This window comes from Sphaeramia orbicularis, chromosome 4, assembly GCF_902148855.1.
Source record: "Sphaeramia orbicularis chromosome 4, fSphaOr1.1, whole genome shotgun sequence".
NCBI lineage: Eukaryota > Metazoa > Chordata > Actinopteri > Kurtiformes > Apogonidae > Sphaeramia > Sphaeramia orbicularis.
Genome location: NC_043960.1, coordinates 41753509 through 41769351, shown reverse-complemented (window position 1 = coordinate 41769351; position 15843 = coordinate 41753509). Strand labels below are relative to the sequence as shown.

Sequence of the window (15843 nt, the reverse complement as noted above, 5' to 3'; positions counted from 1 at the left end):
AATAAATCTTGACGAAGGTTCTCAAAATTCATGCATGAAAGGGTTAAACATACTTTTTTTCCTGCTCTTCCTGTCTTTTATTTTGTAGCGTGTGTCCAAACCGGAAGTCTTTCGCTGTAATTTGCAGTTGTGTTCATTAGTTTTGTTAGTCTGTGTTTTTCTTCTGTGTGCGCAGTTTACACACAAACAAATAGCACAGGGACAATGGAGGCTGTGTTTTCTGTCCTGGGCCTGGGCTGGCTTGACTGTACAAGTGTTTTTGTCTTTCTTTGTGTTTTTTTTACTGCTGACTGATTACATTAAAAAAAGGGTTCCGTCTAACTTTCCTCCTGGGCCTTGGCCTCTTCCTTTTGTCGGTGACGCTCTCCGCATCAGCCCGTCCCGAATTGACCTGCAGATGAAGGAGGTATGTGGACAAGGACAGGACTCACACAGGACTGTCTAAGAGTTCTGCAGATGGTGGGTTTGAAGTACAGGGGAGCTTGAAAAGAGTGCAATTACTGAATTCACACACTTATTTACACATTAGATGTTATTTCTATGTTTCAAATGGTGCTGATCTCACATAAAACTAGTTACATTTGGTTGTTTCATTGTTGTCTGTGTTAAGTGTTCAATTCATATGGAGACCAAACACATCTGTCAGTGCTCAAAATTCATTTGCAGATGAATTTTAATCAGTCTAGGATTAGTTAAACAGATGCCTAATTTTCTGGCATACTGCACATTTCTGCATAAAAACCATACTTAACCCTTTCATGCATGAGTTATGAGAACCTTTGTCAATGTTTTGTCTTAAATGATTTTATTCCTCTGTAGGCATAAAAAAAAAACAAAAAAAACAAATGCAATTGAAATTTTTTTATGAACCTATTTTTCATGGAGTTACAAAAATGTCCACTTAGCTGAACACCATGCCTTTAATTTTTGCAGGAAAAAACCAAACCAAACCTGTAGTTAAAGCCCATCATCAGAAAGTGATATTCTGTGTGAAAACTATGATATAAAAACATTTTTAATGCCGCTAATCTGATGTTTTCTCTAACTAATACAAGTCATTACTCATTTCATGGAGATAATATGCAAAAAAAAAAAAAAAAAACTGTTAAGTACAGTCTAACAACACCCCAGGACCCCAGGAAGAGTAGCAACCACTAAAACTAATGGGGATCTATATAAACAATAAACAATCACAGTTAGCAATTGATTTACACTAAAACATGTTACTGCAGATCAGGTTTATCAAGAACAGCAAAATTACAGTAATGGTATGAATTGCAGTGTTTGGGATGATGCATAAGTGTCCACTGTTGGTTGATATGGAACTACAGGGTGGGGAAGCAAAATTTACAATATTTTGAGGCAGGGATTGAAAGACAGTGTATGACCAATTAGTTTATTGAAATTCATGAGAATTTATTTGCCACAAGAAAATTGACATAATAGAAAATGTTTTTATTCTATGTGTCCTCCTTCTTTCTCAATAACTGCCTTCACACGCTTCCTGAAACTTGCGCAAATGTTCCTCAAATATTCGGGTGACAACTTCTCCCATTCTTCTTTAATAGTATCTTCCAGACTTTCTCGTAATAGTTTTGCTTATAGTCATTCTCTTCTTTCCATTATAAACAGTCTTTATGGACACTCCAACTATTTTTGAAATCTCCTTTGGTGTGACGAGTGCATTCAGCAAATCACACACTCTTTGATGTTTGCTTTCCTGATTACTCATATGGGCAAAAGTTTCTGAAAAGGTATGGATAATAGTGTTAGGTATGATTATGACATCAATATATGTTTGGTTTCAAAACAATTGATGTAGTGCCTGCTGAGAAAAAACAACTAAATGTTCACTGTAAATTTTGCTTCCCCACCCTGTATAACAACAAAACCCATGAATATACAAGAGAACAAATGTAGAATAACTGTCCACTGTAGTGACCACTATGCATAAAAGGGTTAAACAAATGAAATCAAGAGTTTTGTTAGATTGGAAAATATTAAGCAATTGCACCACAAGGCATTTCATCTTGTTTAGTATAAACAGTCATTCAGTCATGTGGTCTCACCTTGTTTTTTCCAGTAATAGGAATAATGCCGACCAAAACATTCCTGCATTAGCTCTGCAGCCTTGTTCTTCTGGGAGTCACTTTAGTACTTTATAGTGTTGTCATAAATGTGGGTTTGCTGCAGGAAAACACTGACTTAAGAGTGTGTGTTTGCCATTGAAGAAAATGTACAGAACCACAGAGTGATATTTATGTACAGAGTCCATACCAGGAATGAGAAATAGTGTCTTTTTTTTCTCAACTTTATTGAAAATATATATAAATTTTGAACAAACATCAAGATGTCAGAAGGAAAAAGTATCTAAACAAATAAATTAAAATAATGCAAAGACTTAGTGACATAAAGAAGAATAGACACATAATAATAATAATAAAAACTTAAAGTATCCAGATCTAAGAAAAATAAATAAATACATCAGAGTAAGTTCAGTCCATTTTAAAGATTTCTTTATGCATTGCCAGGGTGTTAGTGCTTTTTTTGTTAAAGATAAATTCCAATGATTTAAATGTGTTTTTCAAATTCCGTCTGAAAGATTTTAAAATTTGGGCATGTTTTGGTGTATTTATGTTTGTGTATATGAAATTTTCACATAAAATGAACAGATTAACAATAAATTCTAAATTACGAATGTCATGTTCAAAATATGTAAGTACATTTTGAGATGTTATCTTTATTTTTTCAAATACTATTTGAGAAATAGTTTCCAGTCTGTTGTCAAACACTACTTCAACCTCACCCAGATAAGGCTGGACCACCAGTTTATAATAGACCTCTTACAAAAGGCACAGTGCCATCTAATGGAGGCTTTGTAAAATGACACCACCCTGCAAATACAACCAGTAAAAGTTTAGGGCATGGATGTCAAACTCATTTTAGTTCAGGGGTCACTTACACCCCAATTTGACCTTAAACAGGCCAGACCAGTAAAATAATAGCTTAATAACTTATAGGTAATGGGAATTTTGAAATTTTCTCTTTGTTTTAGTGCAAAAAAGTAAAATTACAGAATGAAAATGTTTACACTTACAAACTATCCTCTCAGAAAAAATGTGAATAATCTGAGCATCTATGAACAACCTGAAATTTCTTATGAAAAAGCGCAATTTTAGCAACAATATACCTCATGTTATCATTTACACATGTGCATTACAGACATTTAACTTTATGATCAAAACAGCTTGACTGATTGACACCGTTGATTGTTAATGTCTTCTGTGTAATATTTTTTGCATTACTTTACAAATTCCTCCTGAGCACCAGATTGAAAACTTGGAAGGGCCGGTATGTTTGACATCCCTGGTTTAGAGGAAACCATATAACTGTCTTGCCCACTAAAGTGATTAGCTCCTTCCACGCCTCCTGCAGTTACTAAAATACAAATCCACAAAACAAATGTTCATATGTTTAAGTACCGGAGCACACTCAGCAACATCACAGTATTAAAACGACTGCAGGTGAGAGGTTATTTCTCTTTAGCGTAATGTGGGGGAATTTCAAAACAATAACACACAAACCACAGAAGGATGAACAATGATAATCCTACCAGTGGCTGGTGGAAATATTCCCCTTTATTCAGACAGAGTACATGCAGTAAATCTGACTAATCCATCACAGTTACACTTAGGGCTGGTCTCTGGTTAAAGGAAGTTGCACAGGACAAGGAAAGAAAATGACAGTAATATTTAGCATTCGAGTTCATTTATAGCCAGTTCTTGCATGCAAAAAATGCATGGAAGATGCCAAGGAGAGTCAAGGCCAACACAACAAACAAATCTAAATTTAAAAAAAACAACAACAAAAAACTTAATCACAGACAAAAAGAAAACTTACAACCAAACTGCTTAACAACACAACCAAAATAAGAGAAAAGGTTTTCAACAAAAATAGTAAATGTCTTCTACAAATGCATACCAGCACACTTAATTAAAGGTCAGATTTGAAAAGAAATTTACATTAACCATAACTGAAACAAAAAAAAAAATACGACAGGGCCTCTCCCTGAGGACTTGGTCCTTAAAGATTTAACTAGATAATTAACTAAAACAAATTATTGAATGTTTTAATTACTACTGCTACTCCTCTGACTTTTGTACCCAGTGGATGATTCTGATTGGCTGAAAGGCTCCAACACACCAGCCAATAGACATAGAGGAATCTGCAGGCAGCAGTGAGGAGAGGGACATCAAGACATGTTCCACATCTGACAAATATTAAACAAACACAGGCCAATGTATGACACAACAAGGAAATGTAGAAGGTCACAAAATTTTCACTGATGTAAAATAATGAACACTGAGTAAGTGAGGTAAGACCCTGTGGTCAAACCTGTAAAACTCACCTGTAAATGTTTAGCTGACATCCACAGCGGTGTAAACTCAGTAACAAACCATCATTTATACTCTTTTACAGTTTGCTCAGAAATATGGGAACATTTTCAGCCTTTACTTCTTTGGTGGAAGGATCGTGGTAATAAATGGGTACAAGCTGATGAAAGAAGCCCTGGTTAACAGAGGGGAAGACTACATGGACCGGCCCAGTATGCCACTGTTTGAAGAAATGGTGGGGAATAATAGAGGTAGGATGATTATTTATGCATTTACACAACAACATGTTTGCGCACTTATCTACATTTCTTGAATTTTATATATATACTGTATATGTCATATATTTGTCAGATCTACAAATATATGAACCCTAAAGAGTATCTTCTTCACCATTTGATTGGCAACAGTTAGCAGGTTATGTTTCATATCTCATATCATCATTCTTTACACATTCATACATGACACATATTTCATGTTGGATATGGGATCTTCCATTTTGAGGTTAAGGTGAGCCGAGAAGGAAAAATAAATGAATCGCTACACTTGACTCGCACAGTACAGGGTGTCCCATAAGTCTCCATACATAGGAGACATAATACATTCCATACATATATGGTTCTAACATGTATTTCTTTATATTTCTTCTTTATAGTTCTTCAGCAGTGGAGGACACGCATTGAAATGTGTTCCCAACAAAATGGCAGTCATATAGAGCATATTATATAAATAAAAATGGTTTACGTCAAGAAACGTTCATTTTTCCTATGTATGGAGACTTATGGGACACCCTGAAAGAGAAGACCTGTGGGCTCAGTAGCGCCCTCTGCCACGGGGCAGGAGTACTAGCTGGCTCACCCAGTGCCTTTTTAATGTGGTTTTATGATTGATCTGATTGACTGAATATGTTACACACACACATTTTATGCATTATCCAGACTATGGAAAATCAGGGCATATAATCAGAGTGTTTGAAACCAATTTATTGGCGATATACAGAGAGACAGAAACACACTCTAAGTGCATGGGATGAAGCACAGTTTGTGAAGAATTAGGCAATCCAAAGTGAGGCTCAGCTCGCTGCTCCTACACCCTGTGTCTCTTCCCTGGATTTGAATGGGAAATGTGGAAATTCCGTCATTTTGAATAGAAAATTTATATATATATATATATATATATATATATATATATATATATATATATATATATGTATATATATATATATATATATATATATATATATATATATATATATATATATATGTATATGTATATATTTATATATATATATAAAGTTTTCTATTTGAAATCACAGAATTTTTTAAGACTCTCTTACACTGAAGTGTCCTGAATGCGTTGCAGATTCTTAAAGGGACTGACAGCATTCTTTTAATTAACGGTTCACTTCAGATTGGATCCTGTGGCTGTTTTGTGCTCCTTAAAGGTATTGTGGCATCAAATGGTTATCAATGGAAGCAGCAGAGGAGATTCGCTCTTCATACACTCAGAAACTTTGGTGTGGGAAAGAAAACCCTGGAGCGGTCCATCCAGCAGGAGTGCCACTATGTCACCGAGGCCTTTGCCCTTCACCAAGGTACGAGACCTTTTATGATAATAAACAAAAGGTAATGAGCTTCAGTCATACTGTGTAAAGGCCATTTTACAGTAGGTTTTTATTAACAATGACCTATTTTCTGCTTTTTCTTGTCATATTTTAATCTCTACATGTTTCTGTATCAGGTCAACCCATTAATCCAGAATCACTGGTAAACAATGCCGTATGCAACATCATCTGCTGCTTGGTGTTTGGGGAACGCTTCGAATATGGTGACAAGCAGCAACAGAGCATTCAGAAGGCCTTTCATGACGTGGTGTATTTAGAGGGCAGTGTGTGGGCACAGGTGAGAGTCTTTTGTAAATTAGCATTTTTTATCAAGGTTTTATCTATGTAGTATCTAATAGTCTAGAGCATGTCAACTCACATCCTTTCATTCTAGAGAATTTAAAGTTTCAGAATGGTTCATTTTACGTTTAATCAAGATATCTTATTGAGGTGAAGATCTGATTTTTAAGAGAAATATATAATTAGATATATACATTTATAACACAGTTAAATTCTACTGGACAGTCATCACTACTTAAAACAAGTACAAGAGTTTGGCTGTAAAAACAAATTCCTAGATTTTTAGAGTGTTGAGGTATTTTGATTAAATCACTATCAGTGTTAATGGATTTGTGCTCCTGTCAAATAAATGTGTTTGGTGTTTTTGGAGTTTAGAACTGGTTTTAACACATAAAGACCCAAACATCCCCCATCAACCAAAACCATCTATGGATCTAAACTGTTTAATACCTGTTGATACATTAATCCTATCAATACATGTAAATAATTGGTGTAAAATACAGTTTGTCATCTTTTCATGATCATCAGATTTAACCCATTTGGACATTCAGAGGCTCTTTAGTTACCATGGAAACCAGTGACGGCTGCTTGTCTTTCAGAGAGGGGAAGCTCATTGTCGGCTTACATAAAAAAAATGGTCAAGTTATTTAAACATAAATTTGGCCCTCCATTCCTTTTTAAGAAAATGGTAGTAACCTTATCATACCAAGTAAACAAGAAAATGCTGAAATTATGTTAAATTGAAACAAGTAAGTACAATGAGTGTGTTTTATTTACAGTGCAAGAAATGAACAAGTAATTTCGTAGTGGTTTCTCTCTTGATTTCGCAGCAGAATGCGCGACAGTATTAAACTGAACTCAGTCAGTGAAGGAGTAGATCTCAAAATAGCTGTCAATCAAACGGGATTCAGCCTTTCGACTGATCCTCCAATCAGCACGTGGAAGCCTGGTGTCCAGCCCGGCCAAGCTCCGCCCACAGCTCCATTCAACCCCAGAGACACTGAGCATCCAGGGGCGGGACAGCATTGTGGCATTTATCCAATTACCGTCCAGTTTTGAGGCAATGAAAAAAACTGTTCCACTCAGTCCCATTGAAGTGCATGGACGCTGAGCATCTACGGACAAATGCACTGAGCAGAGATCGAATGAGAAAACAGCGCAACGGGAATGGAGGAGAAGTGAACAACATCGAGTTCTTTGATTTGTGATAAAGCTGATTCTGAACAAACTCGTCTGTGAGATGAACGTGTTCTAACACATTTGGAGTCAATGAAATGTCAACACAACTGAACATATTTAACCATTTAATTTTCGTAATTTTAGGGGAAGCCGAGCTTCCCTTGCAGTCTATGAGAAATCGCCTCTGATGGAAACACCGTCATCCTCTACATTGGTTCACCAATAAAAAACACATGGAGTTGGATCAGTGACAGTGGTCCTAGACTCTTGTTTTGTGTCAATGATATCTTTTACTGACAAAGTCACTTTTTCTTCAGTTTTCTCTGTTTTTTTGATATAGTAACTCTTATATTTAATCTGAGCTTTTATGAACATCTATATGATCAGTGAATTAAATATTGGAAAATACCTGACTTTTAATGGAAAAATATATATATACATATATATATATACACACACATATCACTGTGATGTCATAATTGATTTCCTTAAATCTTTCTTAAAGAATATCTCTGATGGGCTATTTTTAAGAATGTGTGAAAATTCTGTCCACAGTTTACATCCTCTGTACCTTATACAAAACTGAGCTCTTGATGTGACACATTTAGGCAAATGAAAATGTTGATTTTGATGAGTATTGTATTTATGAACTGCAGTATTGGTTGCAAAATACAAAATGAAATGCTCAGGCAAGGTACTTTGATTAAACTGGATTTTATATATAAAAATAAAATTTGGTAGACAATATCATCAATATTAAGTAAATTTAGTTTAAAGAATAAATTAGCAGAAGAGGTCAGTGGCTTAGAGTGGGTTGCAATCAGAACGAAGCGCTTTTGTAAGATGAATATTTTATTTAAAGTTGTGATTTAGTGATTTATTCCGAACATGCAATGAAATTTAACATATATGCATTTGCAAAACATACGTAATAATACAAATATCAAGAATCATAACAATCTTAGTCAGAAGAAAAGCACAATAATTCCATTTACATGCCTGAAAAGGGTTGATGAGAAAGTGCTTGCCCACACTATAAAATGACAGATATGGATAAATTAAACTGTAATATAAAGCAAATGTATGTTTTAAATCAACATGATGACTAACTTTTTTTATAATGCCAAGTGATTTCGTTAACAGTATGTATGTCAACGCTCCACAGATGTACAACACAGCGCCCTGGCTGATGAAGTGGCTCCCTGGACCTCACCAGAGGATCTTTACTTTGACAAACACTTTAAAAAAATACATAAATAACAAGGTTGAAGAACACAAAGACGACCACGACGCCTCATCTCCAAGAGACTACATCGACTGCTTCCTGACAGAAATGGACAAGGTCATTATTTGTGTTTGCCCATATTTGGTGTTTATTTTCTTTTCATTTTAAATGAAATGTTTAAGAAGCTGATTCCAGTGAGTCTTAATTGTTTCTAGACAGAGGACAAAGATTCTGGTTTTGACCTTGACAATCTGTGCTTCACCACTCTGGATCTGTTTGGTGCTGGAACCGAGACTACTGCCACTACTTTACTCTGGGGACTGTTGTACATGATTTATTACCCTCAGATCCAAGGTACGTATGTGTGTGTGATATCTGATACGACCCATACCTGTGCATTTTAGTTTAACCTCCTAAGACCCAGGAAATGTCAACAAAGTACAAGTTTTTTTTGTTTTTATTAAATAAGTGCCTATATTGGAAACATCGTTGTCTTGTCTCGTCAGATTTGTTTTTCTTTGGTTTTCAGTGTTTTGTCTTTGTTTCATTAGTCACTTTATGTTAAGTTAGAGTTTCACATTTTATACTGTCTTGCACTTGCTGTTTTATTTTGTACACACCTCTTCCCTCTTGTTTCAGACCCTGACTTCCTCCCTTTGTGTGTTTTCCCACCAGTGTGATTGTTAGCCCCACCCCTGACTGTTGTCACCTGTGTTCCCTTACCTCATGTATAAATAGTCCTGTCTCCCTTTGTCTTGTGCCAGTTCGTCTGATTCCCTCATGCTGTTTCATGTCAACCTGTCTATCAGGTTCTTCAATGTTTGTCAGTTTTATGTTTCAAGTTTTTCTGTAAGGAGTTTTTTCATAGAGATTTGTTTGTAGTTTTTTGTATCCTCCTTGTGAGCGTTTTTGTTAATCACTTTTTATTATTGAAATACTTTTGTTAAAATCTTAAGTTTTGTGAGTCGTGCATTTAAGTCCTCCATTTCATACGTCAAGAAGTTCTAACAATCATGATGCAACAGTTTTTTCAGATGCAGTTTTTAAAATTTTTATGGAATGTCCTTTGTGGTGGACAGTTTTCTTTTCGTTTTTTTTGTATAAAGTTGTGAATCTCATGTGGACAGAAAACCCATAGCCGGGTCTTAGGAGGTTAAGGGGCTCAATAGTTAAATGTTTGCAGAAGTGTACCTTATATCTGACAGGTTAATTGGCACATACTTAGGTTCTTGTTCTTTCTGTGTGCAGAGAAAGTACAGGCTGAGATAGACGCCGTTATCGGTTCGTCTCGACAGCCGTCTCTGGAGGACAGAGAAAACTTGCCTTATACCAGTGCAGTCATCCATGAGATCCAGAGAATGGCCGACATCCTCCCTCTCAACGTAGCCCGCATGACAAGCAAAGACACCGTACTTGACAAATACCTACTCCCAAAGGTGCACGACATTTAAGATTAGGATTAAGATTCTTTATTTGTCTGTATACAGTAGACATGCACCACACACCGAAATTGAACTTCTGCTTTTAAACCATCACTGGAATATGTATGACATTTATTACCTTTGAAAGTCATATGTTTCTTTGCCACTTTGACAAACACTATGGCCTCACTGAAAAAAAATCTAAATTTTGCCAAATGTATTTTTCTTATTTCTAGTCAAAATATCTCATCACACTTAAAATAAGACGGAATCACCTAAAGCATAACTTTTCAGTGAGATATAAGAACTTATTTTTAGACAATAGATCTTGAAAATCTTGTTTCAAGAAATCTTGCCAAGATAACTTTTGCTTGTTCCATTGGCAGATTTTTTGCTTAATTCAAGTAAAAATATCTTGTTACATTTTTTAACTTGTTTTTAGAGGGGCATTTTTTTTCCAGTGCTTCCCCCAAAATACTTGGAACAGTCCTTAAATTTCTACGTATCTAGTATCTGTTAAAATGAGTCCATTCACCTGCGCTACTGTATGGATTTTAATTGAAAAACTTGTACCAGTTTCATACATTTATTGATAAATGCACTGTTTCCTCAATCAGAGCGGATAAAATAAACTCTTCCACAAAAATACCTAAACATTTACAATGCGTAAGTGAACTTAGTGAAATACCTTACATTTCTATTCACAGTACATTTAGTGATGTATATTCACACTATATAATTTTATTCTAGTGAAGTGTTAAATGTAATAGTTGAAATTGGGAAAATTTTATATACTATCACTTCACAAGTCAGAAAAATATAGATCTAAGCCCTACTTCAACAGAAATAGTATTACCTGTGAACCTCCATCAAATTTCTGTCATTTTTAAAGTGAAAAATCCACTGAAAAGGACCTACCCTATTAAGGCAAACACAGAGGTGCTGATATAATTAGAATTAGTCCCATGTGAGTCGACATCTCTGTAATTTGGTGGGATTTGCAGTATTTTTTTGTTTCTTCCTCTCATTTATTCAAGCTCTTTTCTGCTTGGAGGTTGATGGAAACTGCTTTGGTGATAAATCATAATTTTAGAAGTGTTTTAGGTGGAAATCCAGTAGGATCGTGATGCAATATAGCAAGGATATTCACTGACGGAACAAATCTTTCAGAGGGGGGACATCTGGAAAGATAGTGATATACATGACCTTAATGACAGCTACATTAGGGAACACTGTTTTGTTTTTCAACAGTTATCTGTAAGTGGTGAATCTGCCGTGGACATCAGAACTGGGGATAATGTCAATGAATTTGAGTAAAAAAAAAAAAAAGATCTCGTGTATTCTGTGTGAATTTACTGCATGCAACACAGACATAGGGGTTAATTTCCAAATTATTAGAGGTCCACAGGTTACACTGGTCCCATTTAAATAAGGCTGTAGTCCTATATAAATGCTACATATATTGTCTTTAACCGAACTAATTAAGGTTCAAAACTTGTCCAATTTGACATTCAGCTTTAATTTTGTTTTTGTTTGTTTGTTTTATTAATTATTTGTTTCATTATTCAAACTATTCCCATTTTCCTCTGTTTTCCACTCAGGGCACATGGGTTATTGCTCCACTCCACTCAGTTCTGCGTGACGAGTCCATGTGGGAAACTCCACACTCCTTCAACCCTGAGCACTTCCTGGATGAAGATGGCAAATTTAGGAAAAGAGAGGCCTTCCTGCCCTTTTCAGCAGGTTAATCACTAGTCACACATGACAAAACCTTCACCTACATCTTCATTTAACATTTAAGTATTTTATGGCTATATTTGCTAATGGGCAACACGGTGGTGCAGTGGTTAGCACTTGTGCCTCACAGCAAGAAGGTCCTGGGACCTTTCTGTGTGGAGTTTGCATGTTCTCCCCGTGTCTGCATGGGTTCTCTCCAGGTACTCCAGCTTCCTCCCACCACCCAAAGACATGCACTGACAGGTTAATGGGTTAATCTAAATTGTCCACAGGTGTGAATGTGAGAGTGATTGTTTGTCTCTATATGTTCAGCCCTGCGATGAACTGGTCACATGTCCAGGGTGTACCCCGCCTTCGCCCCTATGTAGCTGGGATAGGCTCCCAGCCACCCCCGTGACCCTAGTGAGGATAAAGCGGGTTCAGAAAATGAATGAATGAATATATGCGTATGGCTTAGACCAGGGGTTGGCAACCTTAACAGCCATTTTTGTCTCGAAAAAAGAAAGAAATCTGACTGGAGTCATAAAAAAAAATATTTAAACCCATCTACATTTTACCATGAGGTGGCTGCTGTGCTGTAGCGTATTTGTGATTAATTTGTTATTTAACTTTGTATTTCCATTACAATAATGCAATGTCTGGTAGATTTATAAAATTATGCAGTGACAAGAAAGAAAATATTCCAGATTGGTACCATTTTTTAAGGTGATGGACACTATTTCCAAAACATAATTACGTTGTGTAATGGAGAAAGAGCTCAACTTTCATGTGTAGTGGCTTACTTACAAACTATGAACAAATGAACACGGAGATGCTGATGCATGCTTTTATTTCCAGTAGGACTGACTACTGTAATACCCTGCTTTCTGGTCTTCCCAAAGATAGAATCTCACAACTCCAACTCCTTCAAAATTCAGCCGCTCGAGTGCTGACGAAGACCAGAAGGCGGGCTCACATTACACCGGTTTTAAAATCACTGCATTGGCTCCCCGTGTGTTTCAGGATTGATTTTAAGGTCCTTTTAATAGTCTTTAAATGTCTTAATGGTCTTGGGCCTTCTTATCTTTTAGTCTTACTTTTACCATATGAGCCCTCGCGGACCCTGAGGTCCTCTGGCACTGGCCTTTTAACAGTTCCAAAAGCTAACACAAAAACTCATGGCGAGGCAGCTTTTCAGCATTATGCTCCTCGCCTTTGGAACACCCTGCCAGGGAACCTCAGGGCCGCAGAGAATGTAGACATTTTTAAAACCAGGCTCAAGACCCACCTTTTCAATTTGGCTTTTAACTAATGCCTCTGTTTTATCTACTCAAAGGTTTTACAGTTATAGTTAATATATATATCTTAAGATTCTTTTAACCAGTGCTTCTGTTTTATCATTTTAATGTTTAATATTTGTAGTATTTTCATATATGTCTTAAATTTAGCCTCTTTTAATCAATTCTTTTATATCTTTTTAATGTTTCTTATTCTCCAGTGTTTCATCAGAGGGAGCCCTCCGTGCCGGGGGGGTGGCTGTGGACTCCGGTGGCTGTGGCGCCCTCTTTCACTGGGGTTTGCTCCTTTCTGGTGGTTGGGGGTCCCAGTTGGCCCTCTCCCACTGGTTGGGATGCGGCGCTGGCGCCTGGTTGCCGGGGTCGGCAGCTGCCTCCTGGTGCGGATGGCTCCCTGAGACAGCGCTTCCTCTTTTACTTTTACTTTTTCGCTCTGGTCTACCCGTGCTCAGTCAGTCTTTTTAAGTATGTGTGAGCTTGTGGGTTTGCATATGTGTGTGTGTGTGTGTGTGGGGGGGGGGGGGGGTTGTGGGTGCGTGGGTGGGGGTGGTACTGATTTTAAACTGATATGTAAAGCACTTTGTGCTACAGTTTCTATGTATGAAAAGTGCTATATAAATAAAGATTATTATTATTAAATGCAAATTGAGCATCTTGTATTGAATTTGGCAAGAAAATAATCCATTTTGGGTTTTATGCTGTCAAAATGATTTTATTCTGCGTAAAGCCTGCGCATTTTTGCAGATGGACAAAGTTAGAATAGATTTAGGCTTTTAACAGTGTTAAAAAATAGTGACTCATTCAGTTCATTTCAAAATGTTCCATATGTTTTTGGACCAGAGGAGCCATAGAGAGAGGCTGAAGAGCCACAGATTGCCCACCCCTGGCTTCCACTATACTTCTTTTGTCATTTATCACTCAAGACTCTTCTGAAGGATAACAAGACCTTTTTGAATTCACCATAGTGTTTCAGTGTACCATTTTCTACTGTCTACATGTTTCACATCATTTTGTATGTGTGCTCATATGTTGTTTTGTGTGTCCTCAGGTAAGCGTTTATGTCTTGGGGAGCAGCTGGCCAGGATGGAGTTATTCCTCTTCTTCACTGCCCTTCTTCAGAGGTTTTCTTTTTCTGCTCCTGATGGAGAACAGCCCACTCTGGAGTACAAGTTGGGAGCCACTCGCTGTCCCAAACCCTACCGCCTCTGTGCCGTGCCACGATAATCTGTCCCAGAATCAACCACTCGCTTACAAATCAGTGTATTGCACTAAATATCTCTGGTTGTATTTTATATATTAACCCAGGGGCAACATTCAGCCCAATATGATCTGAAGTGGGCTGGACCAGTAAAGTAATAATGAAATTACTTATAAATAATGTCAACTTCAAACTTGTCTGTTTTAGAGTGAAAAAAATAAAATAACATTTTGAAAAAGTTTACATCTACAAACTGTCCTTTAAAAATTGTGAATACCAACAAACACACTGAAATTTATTACAAAAAATAAGTGCAATTTTAACAATATTATGTCTCAGTTTATCATTTACAAATGTTTATTACAACCTACAGATCACAGTGGATCTAGAAATGCACAAAACATTTAGTAACAGACAGAATATTAAATTGCACTTCTATTAAGACATTTCAGATTGTTCATATTTGTTCAGGTTATTCACATTTTTTGGGAAAGAATAGTGTGTAAATGTAAGCATATTCATGTAATTTTACTGTTTTCATGCCAAATACAGAGAAAAATTCGGTTATTAAATAAATGTAATTTAATAGGTTTTTATGGTAGTATTTAACTGGTCCAACCCACTTCAGATTGAAATGGGCTGTATGTGGATCCTGAACTAAAATGAGTGTTAGGATTTTCAGTGTAAATGTTGCATTTCCAAAAATCATCCCATGGACCTGATTGGACTTGTTGGCCGGTTTTGGCCGTTTCCATTACATGATCAGCTGAGATAGCGTATGTATTCCCCCAGTGCCGGTTTGGGCATATTTGATATGGAACTGGTCAGGACACTGAAAATAATTTTGTGGCAGCAATAAAACCATCTCTATATCCTGAGATGGAACATTTGTTTTAATACTTTTCCATTACTATTGACCGTTATGCCTGTTGTCGCAAGTTTGCATCATACCCATATTTTATCTGTTTAATGCTGATCTGTACTGTTTCTTTTAAATTTAAAGTTTTTATCTGTTTATGTTTTAAATTTTTTTTAATGTGTATACTTTTTATTGCTTTCCCTGCACCCTGCTGTAATACTTTTATGTTTTATGTTAAGCACTTTGAATTGTCTTGTACGTGAAATGTGCTATATAAATAAAGTAAGTAAGTAAGTAAATTTTATTTATAGAGCACTTTTCACAGACAGAGTCACAAAGTGCTTTATCATTCAAATCAGAATCAAATTACGTTTACAGAGACCCAACAGAATCCTTCAGGAGCAAACACTTGTGATTGGTGACAGTGGCGAGGAAAAACTTCCCTTTAACAGCAGAAACCTCGAGCAGACCCAGACTCCTGAAGGATGGCTGTCTGCCTTGACCAGTTGGGGTTAAAGAGAGAGAGAGTAAAGGAGGAGAAAAGAGAGAGCGATAGAGATATAGAGAGACTGGGGGGGGATGACACATGGAGTACGTTATGATGAATACATACAGTGTAATCAGTTTGTGGTGGCGCTGGGTCAGGTGGGAGACTA

General features: G+C 36.5%; 1 protein-coding gene and 1 pseudogene across 1 annotated transcript in view; both read left to right on the top strand.

The window, feature by feature from the left end:
* Positions 1 to 204: 204 nt before the first annotated feature.
* LOC115418022 (cytochrome P450 2J6-like) lies at positions 205 to 14507 on the top strand (annotated as a pseudogene).
* The window catches only part of il23r (interleukin 23 receptor), a 21687-nt gene continuing 20339 nt past the window's right edge, over positions 14496 to 15843 (top strand). Inside the window, exon 1 of the mRNA XM_030132296.1 lies at positions 14496 to 14524. The gene's annotated coding sequence lies outside the window, so the exon portion shown is untranslated. The remainder of the gene's footprint in view (positions 14525 to 15843) is intronic.